The sequence below is a fragment of the Erinaceus europaeus genome, chromosome 6, assembly GCF_950295315.1.
Source record: "Erinaceus europaeus chromosome 6, mEriEur2.1, whole genome shotgun sequence".
Taxonomy (NCBI): Eukaryota; Metazoa; Chordata; class Mammalia; order Eulipotyphla; family Erinaceidae; genus Erinaceus; species Erinaceus europaeus.
The window spans coordinates 61,025,833-61,048,662 of NC_080167.1; the positions used below are offsets into that span (position 1 = coordinate 61,025,833).

A 22,830-nucleotide genomic window follows, 5' to 3' on the forward strand; every position below is an offset into this window, starting at 1 on the left:
AGGCCATTTTTCCCTTTTGTTGCCCTTGTTATTTTTTGTCATTGTTATTATTGCTGTTGTTGTTGGATAGGACAGAGAGAGATCAAGGGAGGAGGGGAAAACAGAGGGGGAGAGAAAGATAAGATACCTGCAGACCTGTTTCACCACTTGTGAAGCCATCCCCCTGCAGGTGGGGGTTGGGGGGCTCGAACTGGGATCCTTGTGTCAGTCTTTGCACTTTGTGCCATATGCACTTAACCCACTGTGCTACCACCCGGCCCCTTAGATGAATTTTCCAAGGTCAGCGCACACACGTGTCACTCTACTAGCTCTGCTATTCAACACCGCCCTGTGCTAAGCAATCACTGAGAAGGCGCTCCGTCCAGGGATGCTGTTGGGAGAACAATATGCAAAAAATATTCACAACAGTATAAAAAAAAATAATTGTAGACAGATTAATGGCATACAGTCCTGGCAGTGAGGAGCACAATCAGCTCCAGGAGGCAGTGTCTTACCCATCGCTGTCCCTGGCTCAACTGCATTAACATCTATGGCGCTTGTGAGAAGTAAACATCTCCATGAGAAAGTGCTCCCGGACGTTGATTAACAGAGAAATGCAAGGAGAGGCAACAATGAGACACCATCATGTGCCTATGAGAATATCGTACATTAGAAAGGGCAGAAATGGGAGTCGGGCGGTAGCGCAGCAGGTGAAGTGCACATGGCGCAAAGCACAAGGACCGCAAAGCGTAAGGATCCCGGTTCGAGCCCCCGGCTCCCCCATCTGCAGGGGAGTCGCTTCACAGGCGGTGAAGCAGGTCTGCAGGTGTCTATCTTTCTCTCCCCCTCTGTCTTCCCCTCCTCTCTCCATTTCTCTCTGTCCTATCCAACAACGAGGACATCAATAACAACAGCAATAATAAGTACAACAATAAAACAAGGGCAGCTAAAGGGATAGATATAAAGAAAGGGCAGAAACAACTGTTGGAGAGGATGTGGGGCACTGGGGGACAGACACTTCTGCACTGCTGGTGGGAATGCACATTGGTCCAAACTCCATGGAAAACAGTCTGGAGAACTCTCAGAACACTAGAAATGGACCTACCCCACAACCAGGCAATCCTTCTTCTGGGAAACAAAGAACTATCTAAAATAGCACCACAGACTCTAATAGCCCCACTTTGGAAGCATCCCAGATACACCAACAACAGATGAGTAACCAGGAAAGTGGTGGTCTAAGCGCATACTGAAATACTCCTCAGCTGTGGGGGGAAAAAAATGAAAAAGTCATCTCCTTTGCTTTATTTTGGATGGAGCTGGAAGGTATTGTGTTAAGTGAGATAACCCAAAACAAACAAAAAAATACCAGATGGTCTCCTTTATAAGTGGGACTTATAAAGCTGGAAGAGAAAAAGGAAAGCACAAAATGAAACTTGGACGGGGTGAGGTGTTCTGCATCAAAGCAAAAGACTCTGGGGAAAAAAGGGTTAGAAGGGGGTGGAGAGGGCCTTGGAGTCTTGATGTGCAGCAGTGGGGAAAGATCCTGAGTTAGAGGTGAGACTGTTCTGCAGACACCTGCCACACGGAGAGGAGAAGCTCCGCCCATGTGTCAACAACAGTACTGTCAACCACCTAGTCCAGCCCCAGTAAAATGGGGGAAAGAATAAAGAGATGGGGTCAAAATGGCGGGGGGGGGGGTGTCTTGGGCTCCAATCAGAAATGTGCTTTGTCAAGGAGAAATGAGGACTTGAGACTCCACTGAGGATCAACTGAATCAAATTCTCCAAGGGGGCCATGATGGACACTTGAAATCTGTCATCTCGGGGGCCGGATAGTAGGTAGCTCAGCAGGTACATGGCGTGAAGCTCCAGGACCCGCCTAAGGATCCTGGTTCGAGCCCTTGGCTCCCCACCTGCAGGAGGGTCGCTTCAGTTGCTTCATGGGAAGTGAAGCAGGTCTGCAGGTGTCTATCCTTCTCTCCCCCCTCCCCCTCCTCTTAATTTCTCTCTACCCTATCAAACAACTATGAAAGCAACGGCAACAATAGCAATAAAGACAACAAGGGCAACAAAATGGAACAAAATGGCCTCCAGGAGCAGTGGATTCACAGTGCAGGCACTTCTTCTAGCGTTTGCCCTTCTTCCGTAGCCAGTCAACAGCGTCAGGTTGAGCCTGATGTCAAGTTTCGAGACCTCCTTTTAATCTGGAGAGGTGGCAGTCGTTGACTATGTGGGTCATAGTCTGTCTGGAGCCGCAGGGGCAGTTCGGGTCGTCTCTGGCTCCCCAGCGATGGAACATAGCAGCACACCGGCCATGGCCTGTTCGATAGCGATTGAGGAGGGCCCGATCATAACGTGCTAGGTCAAAGCCGGGTTGACGCTTAGTGCAGGCACTGAGCCCCAGCAATAACCCTGGAGGCAGCACAGGGACACGCAGAGAGTAATGCAGGGATATTGTTAAGCACAACAGTGGACGGCACCACTATTAAACGTGTCAAGGCATGTCGGATACAGAGGGCTCATGATGACGTCCCCAGTAAAACAGAGTTTTGTTCCTGGTGTAACACAAAGGTTTCTTAAGAAGTTTTGAACAAAGGACTTACACATTTAGTGGTAAAAGGACTTACACATTTAGTGTAGAGGTGAAAGGCCACCTCTACACTCCAGAGTCACTCAGCTCTAAGACTTAAAAGGCAACAGTATCAGATGGACACGACAGCTCATCTGGGAGGCAGCCTGCTACTATGCCGTGCAGGAGACCCAGGTTCGAGCCCAGCCTGACTGCACTGGGGGAAGTTTCAGTGCTGTGGTAGCTTTCTCCCTCTCCCTCTCTGGATCGGTGAAGCCCTGATAACCACAAGAGATGCTCAGGTGGGGAAGACAGGAGTCACATGCAGAGACCTCTAAGTCTTGATGACAACATCAGGAACATTAGATAAATGTCATTACATACCTGTCTGTGTATACTTACATGTGTCTGTATATATAAACATACACACACAGTTTGTGATTCGGCTGGAACTGGAGATCCTAACTGTCCAACTCAAAGTGTGGGTTTTTCAATCTCTTATTTTTAGTTACTATAACCTAATTTCTACCAGTATCTGGAGTAACTTATCAGCCAAAATGACTCCCAACTGCCCCGTTTGGCAAAGCTACGGTCTCCCTGCCTCAGTAAAAGTCAACTATTAGGCAGCCCCTTTAAGTCTTATTCTGCTTTCTATCATTTCTCAATTCTTGAGAACACATAGGACATGTATCAAAGAACTGCTCTGTATCTTATGCAAATCTCATTTCTTTGAGCTTATCACAAGGAAAAGGAAAAGTGTCTTTTTAATACTCATGTAATTAAATATTTCTGCATTTGAGAAAAGAAGGTAAAAAGAAAGTAGTCTTACATAAACGAGAGGCAATAAACTAATCAGTTCGACTGGGGACAAAAAAAGAATGAGTAAGATGGCTGGGCCGTGGTACATATGCCCAGTACATGTTAAAGTACACAAGGACCTGGGTTCAAGCCCCCGTTCACACCCACATGCGGGGTGGGGCTGGGGGAGCTTCACAGGTAAGCAGAGCTGCAGGTACCTCTCTTTCTTACTCTCTACTTCCCACATCCGTCTCAATTTCTGTCTTTATTCAAAATAAAATAAAGAAAATGTTTAAAATAAAAAAGAATACATAAGAAAGATCCATGTGGGGAGGGGAAAAGCACCTCACTGCATTTAAGTAAGCTTCAATGTGTGGTCTCTTTAATTGCTCTCCCTATCTCTCTGTCTCTATCTTACAAGAAAAGAAAAGAAGAGAAAAGGAAAGAGAAGAGAAAAAAAGAAGAGAAAAGAAAAGGATCAGCAGTGATCTCAGGCACCAATACTTCTGCAGACAAAAGTATTTCCAATAGACTGAAAATACATATTTGTGTCTGTGTGTGTGTGTGTATAAAGAAATACTATTCCATAACTTAGTCAAAAGAAAACCAAAGAAAATAATGATTGTTGCTGAGATTAAGGTTTTCTTTCTTCCTCTCTTGAAGTACTCAAACATCTTATTGAACATTTGTAACGGAAGCACTCCTCTTTGCTTTTATACTGTAGTACTTTTTAAAGGATTCCTTTTACTGATTTCTTTGTTGTAGAAACACTTTCTCTCTCCACGTAAGAGAATGCCGCTGGAATTAAACAATATGCCAGTTTAAAAGTTCCGTCAACTCGGAAAGAAGTGTACACTCCACAGAGGTAGAAAGCTTAAGAGGTATATCCTGTAAGAGGATACAAAAGCTCCGGGCGTTATTTACATAAAGAAAGTCAAAGCTCACTGCCATTAGCATCTATTTTTTCAGCCTAAAAAATGAGTCCACAATGAGTCTGTAAACTGATCTCAAAGTTATGTTTGAATAATGAAATTTATCTTAACTTCTTTTTGATAGATAATAGATTACCACAGGGGAAAAAAACAGGGTGTGCAGAAAAATTTATTTACTGGGGCTGGGTGGAGGGGCACCTGGTTAAGTGCACACATGACATTGTGCAAGGACCCAGGTTCAAGTTCCTGGTCCCCACCTGCAGGGGGGGGTGGTGGTGGTGAGGGGGGAGGGAAGGGTCACAAGTGAAGAAGCAGTGTTGCAGGCCTGTCTGTCTACCTACCTACCTACCTTCCCTTTCCCTTGTGATTTCTCTGTCCCTACCAAAGTAAATAAAAGAAATGAATAAAAAATATATATTTTTTAAAAGAAAGTCTTTGAAAAAAAAGAACTTCCCTCATGGGTCCACTTAGGCAAAGTCTAAACAGGAGTAACAGACACCAAATTCAGGCTCATGGTTACTGCTGGGAGAAGAGACTGGGAAAGGAGTGGTAGGAAGGGCTCTAAGCACACTTAAACTGAGCATGTGCTAGAGAGAGCAGTGCGTCAGGGCCGAATACTGAGATGACAGACCAGGGGCAGCTGGGTGGGCAGTGCACAGGACTTCCCATTCGCCATGTGCATGACCCAGGTTCCAACCCCAGGCCCTCACAGCACTGGGAGAAGTTCTGGTGTGGTGGGGTCTTCTCTCCCTTTCTTTCCACCTCTTTGTCTGTGGTTCTCTCTTTCTATATGAAAAAGTTGGCCCAGAGTAGACAAGTCCCGGTGGCAAGAGAGAGACAGAGAGACGGTCACACTGGGGTGGTGTGGCAGATTACTGGGCACTTCTTTGCAAAGGTGCTGCACCAAGTGCAGATATCTGACAACTCACTAAATACAGGTGTTTCCAAATTTCCACTTTAGATGCTCCCGTGTCCGGAATGAAGGCTACTGCTTGGAAATCCCATTTCCCAGGGAATTGGGCAGAGGTGTACCTGGTTAAGCAAGCACACAAATTACCATGTGGAAGGACCTGGGTTCAAGCCCCCACTCCTCACCTGCAGAGGGGATACCTGAAATGTGGTGAAGCAGGCCTGCAGCTATCTCTCTTTCTCTTTCTACCTCTCTATCCAATAAGAGAAAAAGAAAGAAAGGAAAAATAGCTACCAGAAGCAGTGGCTTCATCATCTAGGCACTGAGCCCCAGTGATAATCCTGGTAGCAATAAAAACAAAAAAAACAAGTTTTAATCCTATCTTCCATGTCACCACGCTGCAGTTCCAACAGTTGCCACGTGCTTCTGACCCTCAACTCCAACAATCACTGAACACTGGCAGCTGGATATCTGTCGCATCGTGTTCACACACCCATTTTATGCAAACCTGCATTCTCAACTTGTATCCAAGTAGTAGCAAAAAAGAATAAAATGCAGTACGGTATGTCATATTTAAAATCTGGCCATGTTCTGAGGATTATGATACAGGTTCTTTCACCTACTGAATTTTTTTTAACTTTCTTTACAGGGGATGAATGTTTTGCAGTCGACAGTAAATACAACAGTTTGTACATGCATAACATTTCTCAGTTTTCCACATAACAATACTACTGAATTGCTACTGAAATATTTTTATGGTTAATATTTATTGTGGGGAAGATGCCCAGAATATATAGAAGAGGGGGGAAAAAAACATCACAATAAACCCAATTTAAATAATCTTGAAAAAGGATGAAAATGCTTATTTCTTACACTCACATTTTCCTAACATTTTAATGAAAACATTTTAAAGCAAATCCCAGATGTCACATCAACTAAAGCATAAATATTTAAAACACTGTGGTATATGCATAGCTACAAATAAGAACTTTCTCCTTTTTTTCTTTTTTTATTATTTTTATTTCTTTATTGGATAGAGACAGCCAGAAAATGAGAGGGAAGGGGGAGACACAAAGGGAGAGAGACAGAGACACTTGCAGCCCTGCTTCACCACTTGCAAAGTTTCCCCCTGCAGGTGGGAACAGGGGGCTTGAACCCAGGTCTTTGTTCATGGTAATATGTGCCCCCTAGAACTTGAGTTTTTCTTCAAGACCAAAATACCCTTCCACAATTCCCTATGATATGTAATATTATACACAGTAGTAAAACTTCGTAGGGACAACTCAGAGTTATCTCTTGTACTACCACTGATCTGTAAGACTTCCCTCAATTGAATAACAGAAGGAAAACTGGGCCACCTGATAGTAGTTCCAGGAGACCACCACTAGGTGTCAGACACGAACCAAAAGTGCCTGGAATTGTAAACAGGTTCTGAAGGCTGTCTTTTCCAAAAGTGCCTGTACTTTCTCACAAGGAACTAACCAGGAATATTCCAGGACTGGAATCTGTTTTCTAGAACATTTGAAGTTTACGCCGTGCCGTTTTTTTTTTCTTTAATGTTTTGAGAATTTCACAAACTATCATATCTAGATTTCTAGTGCTTAATCCTGTGATGATAGATTTTAATTTCTCTTCACCCCCCCACCCCCCTCATTTGCTCGAATGCAACCCCCAGTCTCTTCCGGTGTTCTCACACCTTAACCCAGGAGGAGCCCGAGCTCCCATTCCCTTTAGCCCTCTCCAGCCTTCACTGCTGGTCTTTCCGCAGAAACTGCTCTCATACTAAACTTACCAGTGAGTCACACTATCTCAACCCAGTCTCTGCTGCCTATGGTTAAGAATCAAGCCCTGTGCGGTGAGCTATCTCTGAATCTTATCATCTATGACTTCATGTTCTCTGTGTACAGTTTCATTTATGACTAGGACTTGTAGCATGCATAATAATAACTTCCAAATTTACCTCTCTTTATTTAATGAGGGAGTGGGGAACGAACACACACACACAGGCCAGAGACTGAGCTCAAGGCCTTGAACAGGCAAACATGCTCTACCCCTGAAGCATCCCCAACCTGGCCGTCAAAGTCTACTATCAAGCCCTACTTCCCCTGTGTGCTATGTGCACCACATCTCAGCTGCACAGTGGTCATTCTGCCGGCAACAGAAATGTAATGTGTCCCAAACTAAAATATCCTGGAGGCCAAGGGGCAGGCATGTCTCCCCTCCAGGTCCCCTTCAGCTAATGGCACCTCCATCTAACCACTGATGTAAGAGCAAAAAGCAAGTGAAGTCCTGAATGAGGCATCTCTACATGGAGACACAGAAGCCACCCCTAGGCAAGCCCAACCCAAACTTGGGTAGGAGTCACTTTACACTATCTCTTTAATCTGTTCCAGAATGTTGCTTTTTTTCCTTTTATTTTTTTTTTCTGTAACATCCTATTCAATGACAGCCCACCTGCCCCGGCAATACCTCTACTTTTGCACTAAGGTGACTGTTGTACACTTTCACCCTCAGCCAGGATTGGAACTTCTGAATCCAGAACTGTATCAGATGCAAGTGTATACACAGAAGCAAGACTTGTGGGTTTTCAGAAAAAGAGTGATAAGCAAATCAAAGTCCTGCTCCACCTTCCATGTGAGGCCAGAAGAAGAAGGAAAAAAAAAGTTTAACAGGGGTCGGGCGGTGACGCAGTGGGTTAAGCGCATGTGGCGCAAAGCGCAAGGACCGGAGTAGGGATCCTGGTTCGAGCCCCCAGCTCCCCACCTGCAGGGGAGTCGCTTCACAGGCGGTGAAGCAGGTCTGCAGGTGTCTTATCTTTCTCTCCCCCACTCTGTCTTCCCCTCCTCTCTCCATTTCTCTCTGTCCTATCCAACAACGAATAGCGTCAACAAGGGCAATAGTAATAACTACAATGAGACTACAACAACAAGGGCAACAAAAGGGGAAAAAAATGGCCTCCAGGAGCGGTGTATTCATGGTGCAGGCACTGAGCCCAGTAATAACCCTGGAGGAAAAAAAAAAGTTTAACAAGAAATAAATAGCATGAGAGACGGTGATAAGAAGGCCATGGAGAATATTAACAGGTAGAATGAGAAGGAGGGCAGGCAGAAAGGCAGGGCCGAGGTGTTATTGGTATGAAAGGCTCTCTTCAGCCAGGCGACGTCTGAAAACTACCTGGAGGAAGTGAGGTAAGAGGTCACACTGGTCCTTTCAAGGCAGTGAGTTGAGTGACTGGCTCTGCTTGTGACTCAACAAATGTTTGCTAAGTGAATGAACAAACAACAGGAAACATATTTCCAGCATCAATGTGCCTAGCACTCAGAGTGCAAATATGTTCTAGTGTGGTTTCATGTCAACGATGAAAAGTTAGCTGCTAGATTTCGAAAAGGAGGAACCATAACTGTTAAAAGTCAAGCATCTTCATGAACTGGATCTGGATCGGTGGATTGCAAATGTTAACATGTTGGAGAGAAATCAGGTGGGGGAAGGACTCTTGGGTTAGGTATGAGCAAAATATCGTCGTGGGAACAGTTAGGAAAAGCAGCTCTCAACCACCTGACAGTCACCTCTGCAACCACCTTTTCACTTTCTCTTTTTAATATTTTAATTATTTATGAAAGGGATATAGGAGAGACAAAGAACCAGACATCCCTCTGGTACATGTGTTGCCAGGGATCAAACTCGGGACCTTGTGCCTGAAAGTTCAACGCTTTATCCATTTTGCCACCTCCTGGATCACAACCATGATTCTACAGAGAAGTTTTCTACAGAGAAGTTTTCTCTGGAATGTTCTCGGATATTATGACCTCAAATTTATTGACGTCTACCCTCCTTATAGCCCTGTGTTCATATCTTCATTCAATTCCCCAGATTTTCTATTTCTTAAACTCTAGAGAGACTTTAAAAAAAAACAAAACTCATTTAGTTCTTGACTGCCAAACTAATTTCATGTGCTGTCTTTGAAAACATTTAAAAAAAAAACAAAACTTTTCCCCAAAATTGGAATGCTGATAAAAATCAGCTTTTATCTAATCAAAGTCTCTTCATTTTAGTTGCTGTAAATATGGTTTCTTGGAACTTTAATAAAATTCAGGTGGGTAGTTTTTTTTTTTTTTTTAAGAAAAAAGTTATTCCTTTTATCTGTTTATTTTGGAATGAGACACAGAGAAATTGAAAGGGGAGGTAGAGAGGAAAAGAGTGACACACACCTGCAGCTCTGCTTCACCACTCATGAAGCTTCTCCCCTGCAGGAGGGGACTGGGGGCTTGAACCTGGGTCCCTGTGTACTGTAATGTGTGTACTCAAGCAGGTAAACCACCACCTAGCCCTGAGTAAATTTTTTTAAACCTCCCATCTAACTTGGCCACTTTCCTCTTCTATTTGAACACACAGGCTGATACAGATCCTACTGAAGTCCGGGATTATCATGCTTTCTTTTCTTTTCTGTCATTGCTGTTCAAGTTTGCGCACTTAGCAACTACGAGAAACAAAAGACTCCCAAATGTAGAAAGTGTCACTGACAGCTTGTGCTAGAAGGGCTGATGGGAGGAAGGTGAAAACAAAAGCCACACGGGTAGGCAGGAGTAACAGTAGCCTTCTTCCTAGACAGCGGAAGGACCAGAGGTAGGAGGCTGACAGGGTAATTCTGCAGCTCTGCAAACAGCCTTTTGGGACCAGGGCCAAGTTGAGGTGGTGGCACTTCCTTCTCCCCACTGCATTTACTCAACAGACCTGAGTGCCTGCTGGGGGACCTGGTTTTGGCCGGGGACTGGCAGTCCAAGGCTAAAAGACCATCCTTAATGATCTCTGTTCTGAAGAGTAATACAGGGAGTCGGGCTGTAGCGCAGCGGGTTAAGCACAGGTGGTGCAAAGCACAAGGACCACAATAAGGATCTCGGTTCGAGCCCCGGCTCCCCACCTGCAGGGGAGTCACTTCACAAGTAGTGAAGCAGGTCTGCAGGTGTCTTTCTCTCCCCCTCTCTGTCTTCCTCTCCTCTCTCCATTTCTCCCTGTCCTATCCAATGATGACGACAACAATAATAACTACAACAATAAAACAACAAGGGCAACAAAAGGGAATAAATAAAATAAATATTAAAAAAAAGTAATACAGTACTCATTCTTCTGCATCAGCATAATGAATAGCACACACAGGTAGAACCTGGACTGGAGTTAGTGTATTGAACCTAAGTAAAAGACTCTGGGGCGGGTGTGGGGGGGGGGGAAGAGTACAGGTCCAAAAAGGATGCCAGAAGACCCAGTGGGGGTTGTATTGTTTATATGGAAAACTGAGAAATGTTATGCATGTACAAAGTATTATATTTACCGTGGACTGTAAAACATTAATTCCCCAATAAAGAAATTTTTTTTAAAAATTAACTTTAAAAAAAAAAAAGAAAGAGGGAGTCGGGCTGAGCGCAGCGGGTTAAGTGCAGGTGGCGCAAAAGCACAAGGACCGGCATAAGGATCCCGGTTCGAACCCCAGCTCCCCACCTGCAGGGGGAGTCGCTTCACAGGCGGTGAAGCAGGTCTGCAGGTGTCTATCTTTCTCTCCTCCTCTCTGTCTTCCCCTCCTCTCTCCATTTCTCTCTGTCCTATCCAACAACGACAACAACAATAATAACTACAACAATAAAAAACAACAAGGGCAACAAAAGGGAATAAATAAATAAAATAAAATAAAAATATTTTAAAAAATAATTAAAAAAAAAAGAAAGAAAGAAAAGAAAATCCTTGGTACTATCAATACCACTAACACATGCCCAGGCCGCAGAACATGATGAGCCTGATGCACTGGTTTCTCCATCTATCTCTCTCTCTCTCTCTCCTCTCCTCTCCCTCTCTCCCCTCTACTGTCTGCCTCATAAAAAATAAATGCATAGGAAGTCGGGCGGTAGCACAAGCAGGTTAAGTGCATGTGACGCAAAACACAAAGATCGGCGTAAAGTTCTGGATCCGAGCCCCCGGCTCCCCACCTGCAGGGGAGTCGCTTCACAGGCGGTGAAGCAGGTCTGCAGGTGTCTGTCTTTCACTCCCCCTCTGTCTTCCCCTCCTCTCTCCATTTCTCTCTGTCCTATCTAACAACGACAACATCAATAACAACAATAACTACAACAATAAAACAAGAGCAACAAAAGGAATAAATAAATATTAAAAATGATTTAAAAATAAATAAATGCATAGACACATTACATATACCATCTAAAAGCAAACTTTTTTTTTTTCAAAAAGTAGAAAATAGGAGGTCGGGTGGTAGCACAGTGGGTTAAGTGCACATGGTGTGAGGCACAAGGATCCCGGTTCGAGCCCCCGGCTCCCCACCTGTGGGGAGGTCATTTCTCAAGTGCTGAAGCAGGTCTGCAGGTGTCTATCTTTCTCTCCCCCTCTCTGTCTTCCCCTCCTCTCTCCATTTCTCTCTGTCCTATCCAACAACAACGACATCAATAGCAACAATAATAACAACCACAACAACGATAAAACAACAAAGGCAACAAAAGAGGGAAAAAAAAATAGCTTCCAGAAGCAGTGGATTCGTGGTGAAGGCACTGAGCCCTAGCAAGAACCCTGGAGGAAATAAAATAAAATAAAATAATAAACTAAAAAAACAAAACGTAGAAAATAATTTTCAAACAACAAAAACTTGAATTTCATTTGCCTCCAGAGTTATGGCTGGAGCTTGGTGCCTACACTACGTATGAATCCAATGCTCTTGGAGGCCTTCTTTTTTTTTTTTTTCAATAGGGTAGTAGAGAGAAATTGAAAGAGATGGGGAAGGCAGAGAGGGGGAGAGAAAAAGAGACCTGCAGACTTGCTTCACCGCTTGTGAAGCACCCCTCACTTCACCCACCATAGGTGGGGAGCTAGGGGCTTGAACCTGGATCCCTGTTCTTTGCACTATGTATGCTTAACCTGGTGCACTATCACCCAGCCCCTGAAAACGTGAACTTTTTAAGAGGTAGAGAGACCAAGAAGCAGAGAGAAAGCGAGAGTAAAAGAGACCACAGCCCCAATGCTTCCTTCAATATTGGGGGGGGGGGAGACTTGAACCTGGGACAGCCATGGCAAAAGCAAAGCAACGCACTACCCAAGTGAGCTATTTGGCTGGCCTCAAAATTTGACTTTTTAGTAGCACCAACGAAAACCAAAAGAATGTGGAATATTACCATCAGTATTCTAGCAGGGGGAAGGAGTGAGTGTCCAGCTAAATGTTTTGTGGCCAACAGCACCACTCCCAAATAAGGTCAAAATAGGGCGGAAATAGGGGGTTGGGCGGTGGCGCAGCGGGTTAAGCGCATGTGGCGCAAAGCGCAGGGACCGGCTTAAGGATCCGGGTTGGAGCCCCCGGCTCCCCACCTGCAGGGGAGTCGCTTCACAGGCGGTGAAGCAGGTCTGCAGGTGTCTATCTTTCTCTCCCCCTCTCTCCATTTCTTTCTGTCCTATCCAACAACGAACAACATCAACAATGGCAATAATAATAACCACAACGAGGCTACAACAATAAGGGCAACAAGGGGCGGGGGGGGGGGGGGGGGGGGGAATGGCCTCCAGGAGCGGTGGATTCATGGTGCAGGCACCGAGCCCAGCAGTAAGCCTGGAGGAAAAAAAAAAAATAGGGCGGAAACAATGGAGAAAACTCTGATACAGCATAAAAGCATGTAGGCTAGAGGAGACAGACATGTCCTGAGATCCTTGCATTACCTCAGAGGTGAACAACATACCGGCTAACAATAGCACTGGGCTTCCATTAAATGGAATCAATTCTAGCATAACAGCTAAAAGCATCACAAAATCTTAAACATCTTTAAAAAGCACAAGAGAGAAAAATTCATAGTGTCAAAAAAAAGAGAAAGTCCAAATTAGCATAACTTTCAAAATGGGAAAGAATATTTATTTAATTGCACAATATATAAACAGATAAAACCAAATTAAAAACAAACTAGGGTAACTACACTATGTCAGCATCGACTCTTCTACCCATGAACAACAGCCAGAAAACCCTGACAGGATGTATAAATGACAAACCTGAGGTCTTAGAAAGCTGTCAAGTAGAGATGGCTTACAGGGGTGACATCCTAGATAGAAGGCATTCCAGAGAGAACAGCCCCAAGCTTTCCCATTGCCTTCCACCTCCAAGCAAAAGCTCAGAGATTGGGAAGCTCTGCAGAGGTTTCATTGGTCACAAAGTGCCGGGAGAGTAGGTTTCCAGGGACCAGGTGGTGACGCACCTGGTTAAGCGCTCATATTACAGTGTACAAAGAGCCAGGTTCAAGCCACCGGTCCCCCAACTGCAGGGGGAAAGCTTCACGAGTGGGCATGCAGGACTGCAGGTGTCTTGCTGCTTCTCGCCTTCTCTGTCTCCCCCAGTCTCAATTTCTCTCTGTTTCTGTCCAATAATAAATAAGTAAAAATATAAGAGTGTGTCAAAGAGTAGGTATCTGGAACCAGATAAGGAAGAGGGCCTGGAAAATACCAGTGTTCTCAGCTGGGGCCTCCAATGGGATATGACTTGTGAGTAGGGGTGAAAAATAGAAGCCCGGGGAGTCGGGCGGTAGTTGCAGTAGGTTAAGTGTACGTGGCTCAAAACACAAGGACCAGCGTAAGGATCCCAGTTCAAGCCCCCAGCTCCCCTCCCACCTGGAAGGGAATCCCTTCACAGGTGGTGAAGCAGGACTGCAGGTGTCTATCTTTCTCTCCCCCTTCTCTGTCTTCTCCTCCTCTCTCCATTTCTCTCTGTCCTATCTTAAAAAAAAAAAAAAAAATAGAAGCCCAGCCATGTCAGCCATGGAGTATGCGGCTCAGACTTCCTAAGAGAGCCCACTGATGGGACCGGAGCTGACTGAGAGCCCCAGCTGCCATCCATTTTGGACCTGCCATTATGTCCCAGCGAGAATACATTTCTCCACTCCTGTACAAAGCAGAACGCTGAGGCGCAATGCTTGCTTGAGCACTTCCCACTGACCTGGCAGAGACTGTCCCAGCATGGTGCTGCGGCTGAGGTCCTGCCACCAAGTCCTTCCTTCCCTTTTCCCTTCCACAGGCATCAAGCCTGAACTCCTGTCTCAAGTCTTCTTCACCCTCTCCACCTCCTTTCTTTTTTATCTTTTTTGTACTTTTTTTTTTTTTTTTACTAGAGCACTGTTCAACTCTGGCTTATGGTGGTATAGGGGCTTGACCCTGAGACTTTGGAGCCTCAGGCATGAAAAACTCTTTGCATAACCACTATGCTATCTACCCCTACCCTTTTATCCTTTACAGATGTTTTCCCCTAATAAATTTCTGACGTACTCAGTCCTGCTTTCCCATCAGTTTCTATCGCAGCACCTGTTCTCAGAGAACATGACAAAACAGGCTGGACACTGGAAATGGCCAAGGCCCCATCTTAAGGATTGAAAGCAAACCTTAAACAGAGATGCAACACTCCTAAAGAAGTGAGGAAAACATAGCCCACAACCTGTTAAACACATTGTTACCATTACACACGAGCTTGGTTTGGTCTAGTCACAAGAACTTGGTATAAGTGGAAAATTAGGGCTGTGGAGGGGCGCACAATGTCTAGACAAAACTACTTTCATGTGAGGCACCAAAGGTCTCAGTTCAATCCCCAGCCAGAGCTGAACAAGACTTTGCTAAAAATAAATAAATAATATTTACGTGTAAAAAAGAATCGGAACATTCATAAGGCTATCCCCAAAGATGCAGAAAGAAAAGAGAGAATGAATGAGGAAGAGAAAAAAAAGGGCACTCATGGGATATATACTATATTCATAGCTTGGAAGATTCGATTGTTTCAGAAGTAAATAATACAGAAGCAATTAAAACCCCCAGTTGAGTATCCAACCTTAGAAACAAGATAGGAAAACGTATGCTTCTGTGTAACACATCTTTGTGACCACAGTGAGTAAGATTGCAGTTTTGTTTAACTGTGATTTTAAACAAGTGATCAGTGGAATACAGTACAAAAAGTTGTACAAAAAGTGATCAGTGAAATACACTACAGCTTAGCAAAAAAAATAAATATATTTTTTTCCTTCTGTAAAGGGCCAAACAGTAGATATTTTAGGCTGTGCAGGAAACATACAGTCTGTCACAAAATCAAACAGAACGGGAAAAAAAAAAAAAAAAAGACCACCACCAACAAAAATCTTTTAAAAGCCAACAACTGGGAGTTGGGTGGTACTGCAGCGGGTTAAGCGTACGTGGCGCAAAGCGCAAGGACCCACTTAAAGATCCCAGTTTGAGCCCCGGCTCCCCACCTGCAGGGGAGGTCGCTTCACAGGCGGTGAAGCAGGTCTGCAGGTGTCTCTCTGTCTCTCTTCCTCTCTATCTCCTCCTTTTCTCTCAATTTCTCTGTCTCTATCCAATAACAAATTAACTAATTAATTAATTTTTTTTAAAAAGCCAGCAACCCAGGGCCGGTGGTGGCGCACCTGGTTGAGAGCACATGTTACAGTGCACAAGGACCCTGGTTCAAGCCCCCGGTCCTCACCTGCTGAGGGAAAGCTTCACGAGCGGTGAAACAGGTTTGCAGGGGTCTATCTTTCTCCCCTCTCCATTTCTGACTATCTCCATGCAATTAAAAAAAAAAAAAAGCCAACAACCCTTGGAACTGAAGAGACAGGATTACTAATTCAGAAGAAGACCTACACATAGGCATTTAGGGATTCCACAGTAACTGGAAAGGCACAGACTTCTCAGTCAACAGGGCAGGGGCACATATGCATGCACAGAGGAGAAAAGTTCATCTGGCAAACCCAGCCAACTGCAGGCGAACTGTAGGCTTCACCCGGAATGGTCAGACAGTACGGCACCTTGGAAATATCACCGGAAATTATCTTCATGACCATGAAGTAGGAAACAAGAAATGCTGAAATAATACTCAAAAGTAGTTCCTTTTATAAGGAAAGGAGTGATCGTTTGAAATCTGTTCAATACTGAAAGCTTGTCTTTATCAAGATGACAATTCAGACCCTGAAAGGCAAGTCACCGTTGGGTATCTGCTATACACAGAACGCACAAAATCGCCACTGAGAGCACTCCTACAAGTGAGTTGCCTTGTTGTGGTTGTTGCCATGGGGCCTCACCCCTCCAGGAAGACATTTTTAAAGAAAGACAGAGGGAGAGGGAGAAAGACAGCACCAAAGCTTCTTCCGGTGGGGGTTGAGGCTGGGCTTGAACCTATGACTGTAGCTTTCAGGGGAGCGCTTCTCCGTTTTAAGAAACAAATTAGTTTCTTTTTTTTTTTTTTTAAAGATTTTATTTATTTATGAGAAAGATAGGAGGAGAGAGAAAGAACCAGACATCACTCTGGCACATGTGCTGCCAGGGGCTTGAACTCGAGACTTCATATTTGAGAGTCCAAAGCTTTATCACTGCGCCACCTCCCGGACCACACAAATTAGTTTCTTAAAGGAATACTAGCCAATCAATTAAAAAAAAAAAAAAAGTAATCTACCGCTTCAGTTTTCAGAAATGTTTCAATTCACTCACACTCTACCACACACCCACCAGAGTGACTAATATTTTTTTAATTGTGGGGATTAATGTTTTACAGTAAATACACTTGTTGATACATGTGTAAAACTTCTCAGTCTTCTGCAAAACACTCTCACCCCAGCCTATGTCCTCTTGCACCATCTTGCACCAGGACCCAAAAACCCCCGTCACTCACTTCAGTGCAACACACCAAATCCAGTCCAAGTTCTGCTTTGTGCTTCCCCTTCCGTCCTTATTTCTTAACGTCTATGAGTGTGATCATCCCAAATTCATCCTTCTCTTTCTGGCTTGTCTCAATTAATAAGATTCCTTCAAGCTCCATCCAAGATAACGTGAAGGTGACTTTTTTTTTCATTTTTAATTGCTGAGTAATATTCCATTGTGTATATAGACCACAACATTCTCAGCCACTCACCTGTTGTTGGCAAGCACCTGAGTTGCTTCCAGGTTTTGGCTATTACAAATTATGCTGCTATGAACATAGGTATACATAAATCTTTTTGGATGGTGTGTTGGGTTCCTTAGGATATATCCCCTGGAGAGGACTTGTAGGGTCATAGGACAGGTCCACTTCTAGCCTTCTGAGAGTTCTCCAGACAGTCCTCCACAGGGGCTAGACCCATTGCCATTGCCACCAGCAGTGCAGAAGGGTTCCTTTGTCTCCACAACCTCTAACATTCTGAACACCCGCCCAATCCCAGGTGCTCAGAGCAGACGTGGAGTGACCAGAGCTCTCCCATTCTGCACTGAGCCTGGAACATGACCCAGTTGCTTTGGAAAACAGCTCAGCTGTCGTTTTTGCAGGGCTGGCTTCATGGGCAGAAGACAGAGACGACCAGAGAGAGACTCATGGCTGAGCTGAGAATGTAGTTTAATCTTTATTCACCAGTGGGAATGCAGTTCAACAAACTAATCTAATCTAATCTAATCACAACCCAATTCTGTCCTGCATCTCTCTCCTCGGGCGGAAGAGTCAGGAACAATGGAAATACGTATGATAGGGGGCAGGGAGAAGGAAGAAGCAGGAATCAGCGATGACTAAACCAAATGTCCCAGAGGTATGTGTGTGTGTGTGGGGGGGGGGGGGAGACCAAACCAATATCCTGGAGGCAGGGGGGTGCCCAGCCAACAGTGGACGTGCAAACAGAACACATAGCAAGCAACACAAGCGAACCCAATGTGATGATAAAAACAGAAGGCTTCACAAGCAGAATCCAGAAGCATACCAACACTCAGCAGTATCTGTCGACTCAGTGGGACTGAGTGCAGGTCTGTGAGTCAGCAAGGCCCCTCCTGGCTCTGCTAGAAATGTGTGCATACAGGCACCTGGAGAAGAAGACTCGGAGCCTGTCAACAAAACCGGAGCTGGTCAACAAAACCGCTCACCGGGGAGAGTGCCTGCTAGGCCATGTGAGCAGCTCAGGTTCAAACCCAGTCCCCAATGCACTGGGGAAGCTTCAGTGCTGTGGTTTCTTCCTGTCTCAATCTAGAAACATCTGCTTGGAGCGGGAAGCCCTGGCAATCAGAGAGGGAGAGAGAGAAAGTGCTTGAACCTGGTGCGCTAGACTGTGCTCTGATTTTAACACCTAAGCTGTGTTGGGCTCATTTTAATCCCGCTACTTATTAGTCTTTGAAATTACTGATTCTGATTTCATGTTAATGCAAGTTATAATTATGTTTCCCTTGTAAGAATCCTGATGTTCTATTTCATTTTATCTCCTTTCTTTATTTTTTTTCTTTTATGTTATATCCCGTTTAATAAACTAGTTCTGTCACTTCTTAAACTTCAAACCTTTTCTTACTTAGCCTTATTCCTTCACTGAAAGCATGCACTGTCAGTAGAACAACCGGATAATTAAAACTTAAACTATAGCAGTGACTCAAGTCACATCAAAATTCAGTTGTTAGTAATAACAGTGAAAGATCACTGGCCATAGAGTCTCAGGTATCCATTCTGCTCCATGGATGTCACTGGATACATGTCATTCTTGGGGGACATGTACAATGAGACAACACCTTTTGTATCCAACTGGCATTATTTGGGGTCAGATAGTTTCTTTGGAGGGGGGAATCTGTTTTGTGTATTGCACATGCTCAGAAACCCCTCTGATCACACACCCCAACTCCCAACTGTGACAGCCAGAAATGTCTACAGGTGCTGCCACATGCCCCCAGGAAGCAAAGTTGTCCCCACTGGAGAATCTCTTGACACCGAATGGGACCTTGGGGCTTTGACGTCAGTTTACAATAAGCAGTAATAAGCATGGAAGCGGTACAGACAAAACACACGAGTTAGCAGGTATGAGGAGCCAGATTGGAGCCTATGTCCCCACCTGTACAGGGAAGCTTCCCAAATAGTGGAGCAGGCCGTAGGTGTGTGTCTCTCTCCCTCTCTCTTGCTCTATTTTTCTGTCTCTATCATTAAAAAAATAGTAAGAAGAAACAATAAATAAAAAGAAAAAATGACCACTGGGAAGCATGGATTTATTATACAAGCATTAGGGCCCCAGCAATAATTCTGCTGGGAAAATAAAATAAAATAAAATAAAATGTCATAAAATAAAACAGTCATGTTCTAGAACAGTATTAAAGATATTATCAGCTGTACTGCTTTGATTTCCATGATGGGGGCTCACAGGAGAAATCTGTATCAGAATCAGATACAAACAAGATATGCCCTTCTTTTTTTTTTTATTTTAAAAAATTATTTATTTTTCCCTTTTGTTGCCTTTGTTGTTTTAGTTATTATTGTTTTGTTACTGATGTCATCGTTGTTAGATAGGATAGATAGAAATGGAGAGAGGAGGGAGTCGGGCGGTAGCGCAGCAGGTTAAGCGCAGGTGGCGCAAAGCACAAGGACGGGAGGAAGGATCCCAGTTTGAGCCCCTGGCTCCCCACCTGCAGGGGAGTCGCTTCAAAGGCGGTGAAGCAGGTCTGCAGGTGTCTGTCTTTCACTCCCCCTCTCTGTCTTCCCCTCCTCTCTCCATTTCTCTCTGTCCTATCCAACAACGATGACATCAATAATAACTGCAACAATAAAACAACAAGGACAACAAAAGGGAATAAATAAATAAATAAATATTAAAATTTTTTAATTAAAAAAAAAGAAATGGAGAGAGGAGGGGAAGACAGAGAGAGGGAGAGAAAAACAGACACCTGCAGACCTGCTTCACTGCTTGTGAAGTGACTCCCCTGCAGGTGGGGAGCTAGAGGCTCGAACCAGGATCCTTATGCCAGTCCTTGCGCTTCGCGCCACGTGCACTTAGCACCTGCTGTGTTACTGCCCGACCCCCCAAGATATGCCCTTCTTACAGATAAGGTAAATTCTTCTCTTTTAAAAAATATTTTTATTCATTTATTATTGGATAGAGACAGAGAGAAATTGAGAGGGCAGAGAGAGACAGAGAGGGAAAGAGAGAGTTACAGGTGGGGTCCCTGCAGGTAGGGACCAGGGGGCTTGAACCTGGGTCCTTGCAAACTGTAATGTGAGTGCTTAGCCAGGTGTGCCACTGCCTGGCCCCGATAATATTAAGTCTTTAATCAGTATTTTTCTTGGACCACAGGGAAAGCTCAATAGTCAATATGTAGTCGATTTCAAAGGCTACGCAGAATTGACAACACACATGTATATATTAATTGCCCCAAGTGTCAGCTGAATTTTTTTTAACTAGGAACTTTCTTTTTTTAATTTTATGTTTTATTTATTTATTTATTTATTTATTTTCCCTTTTGTTGCCTTTGTTACTTTTTTTAATTGTTGTAGTTGCTCTTGTTGTTGTCGTCATTGTTGGATAGGACAGAGAGAAATGGAAGGCAGAGAGGGGGAGAGAATGACAGACACCTGCAGACCTGCTTCACTTGTGAAGTGACTCCCCTGCAGGTGGGGAACCAGGTGCTCAAACCCGGATCCTTATGCTAGTCAGTCCTTGTGCTTCACACCACAAGCACTTAACCCACTATGCTACCGTTTGACTCCCTTAACTAGAAACTTTTCAACCTCAGTTAAAAAAAAATAATCTGTAATATTTGATTTCTGCATGTGTACACAGATTTTTTTTAATGAGATTAGATATAAATAAGTATGTCCTATTGGATAGGACAGAGAGAAAACTGAGAGGGGCAGGGGAGATAGAGAGGGAGAGAGACATCTGCAGTACTGTTTACCATTTGTGAAGCTTTCCCCCTGCAGGGTAGAGAAGCTGAGGCCTGAACCTGGGTCCTTGCACATGCTGACTTGTGTGCTCAACCAGGTGCACCATCACTTACTCTCTTTAATACACCTCGTGTTCACATGAAGCATCTGCCAGCAGATCACATCCTTGTGTTTCACTTGGTCATCTCTCTCCAAACCTCTTGGGCTAGAGCTAGACATTCTATTTTCCCTTCCAAGCAGGTTTTTTTCTTTCAAGTCAAAGCATATATCTAAATCGTCAGTGAGTTACGTAAGACAGTCATCTGCTTGGCAGTCTAATGACTATGCTATTCTACAGGAACTAGAAGTGTGTTTCTGCCAACCAAGACTAGGGCACAAGGGCATGAAATTCTAGAAGTTGTCTATCCAGTACTTTTGCCCAGAACAGACATCAGCACATCCTTTCAAGGGGTGGCAGGAAGATGCAGGACCCACACCCTCTTTTTCTCTGCAAACCTTCTCTTTCCCCACTAATACCCAGCTCCAACCCATGCCAACTGACACTTGGAATTGACTCTGAAGCCTGGTGAGTGGCGGGTGGTGATTAAGCAGGAGTGGTCCATTCTGTGTAAGCGTCGACAACCATGAATCCTGGTCCCGTACTCTAGGTGACTTGGGGTGGGTTGGTGCTTTTCCTCTCACTTTAACTCTAAGACCTCACTCAGGTGTGGGTATTACAAAGGCTGATCACCAGCTGCCTGGACAAATGGAGTGCAAGCTATTCATAAAAGCAGAAACTACACGGCAAAGTAAATGAATAAATAAAAAGCAGAGGAAAATGCTGTGTGAAAACCAAGAGGAGATTTCCGTCTGCAGCCGCCTGCCCTGAACACGCCTGAGCTCAGGAGCTGAACAGGGCTGAGTCTGGCCAATAGTTTGACAGAAGGACTACATGCTCTATTGTTCCAGTTTTTAAAATTCTAAATTGGGAAGGTGTTCAGTCCAGGTGCATGATGGTGAAGGGGGACCTAGGCCACGAATGAGAGTGTTTTGCAGACACCTTTTCACAGTGACATGAGAGAAATTACATGTATCAACAACTATACTTACTGTAAACCATTAATCACCCCCCATATAAAGGAAGGGAACTCTAGGGGGTGGGGTAGTAGTGTAGCAGGTTAAGCACACATGGCACGAAGCACAAGGACCAGCGTAAGGAAGCCGTTTGAGCCCCCAGCTCTCCACCTGTAGGGAGGTCACTTCATGGGCAGTGAAGCAGGTCTGCAGGTGTCTGTCTTTCTCTCTCCCTCCGTCTCCCCTCCTCTCTCGATTTCTCTCTGTCCTACACAACAACAACAGCAATGACAACAATAATAATACCAACAACAAGGGTAACAACAATGACAAAAATAGGCAAAAAAATGGCCTCTAGGAGCAGTGGATTTATAGTGCAGGCACTGAGCCCCAACAATAACCCTGGAGGCAAAACAAAACAAAACACTCTAGATGAGACAAAATGAATCTGTCTCTAGCCACACAGTAAGTGGATTCCTGACAGCAAGGATATGAGGGAATGAAGTGATGGAAAGATTCTGATGCCATCGCTTGAATGAAATGATGGCTTCACACATTATGCTTTTCTCAAAACAAAACACTACGTCGGACTACAAGATTGAAATAGGTGCAAATATGGCGCTCTGGCTAAATACACGCAGCTCTGTGCACTAAGAGGGGAAAAGCATCAGATGACCCCAAATTAAAGTGCATTCTGAAAAAACACCTGCCAAGTACTCTTCACAACCGTCAAGACAATGAAACACGAGAGAAACTGAGGCCTGTCACAGACAAGAGGAGACTAATGGAACATGGCACCTGAGTAGACCTTGGAACCCTGCAACAGAGAAAGGTCATATTGGAAAAGGTGTAAAATCCAAATCAGCTCTGTAGCTTAGTCTTCATACCAGTGCTAGCTTATTAGTTTTATTTAGCACACCACAGGTAAGGTTTTAACACTGGGG

General features: G+C 44.4%; 1 protein-coding gene across 7 annotated transcripts in view; it reads right to left on the minus strand.

The window, feature by feature from the left end:
- ARHGAP21 (Rho GTPase activating protein 21) overlaps nt 1-22,830 on the minus strand; it is a 149,840-nt gene that overhangs the window by 54,266 nt on the left and 72,744 nt on the right. The gene's annotated exons all lie outside the window — the stretch shown is intronic.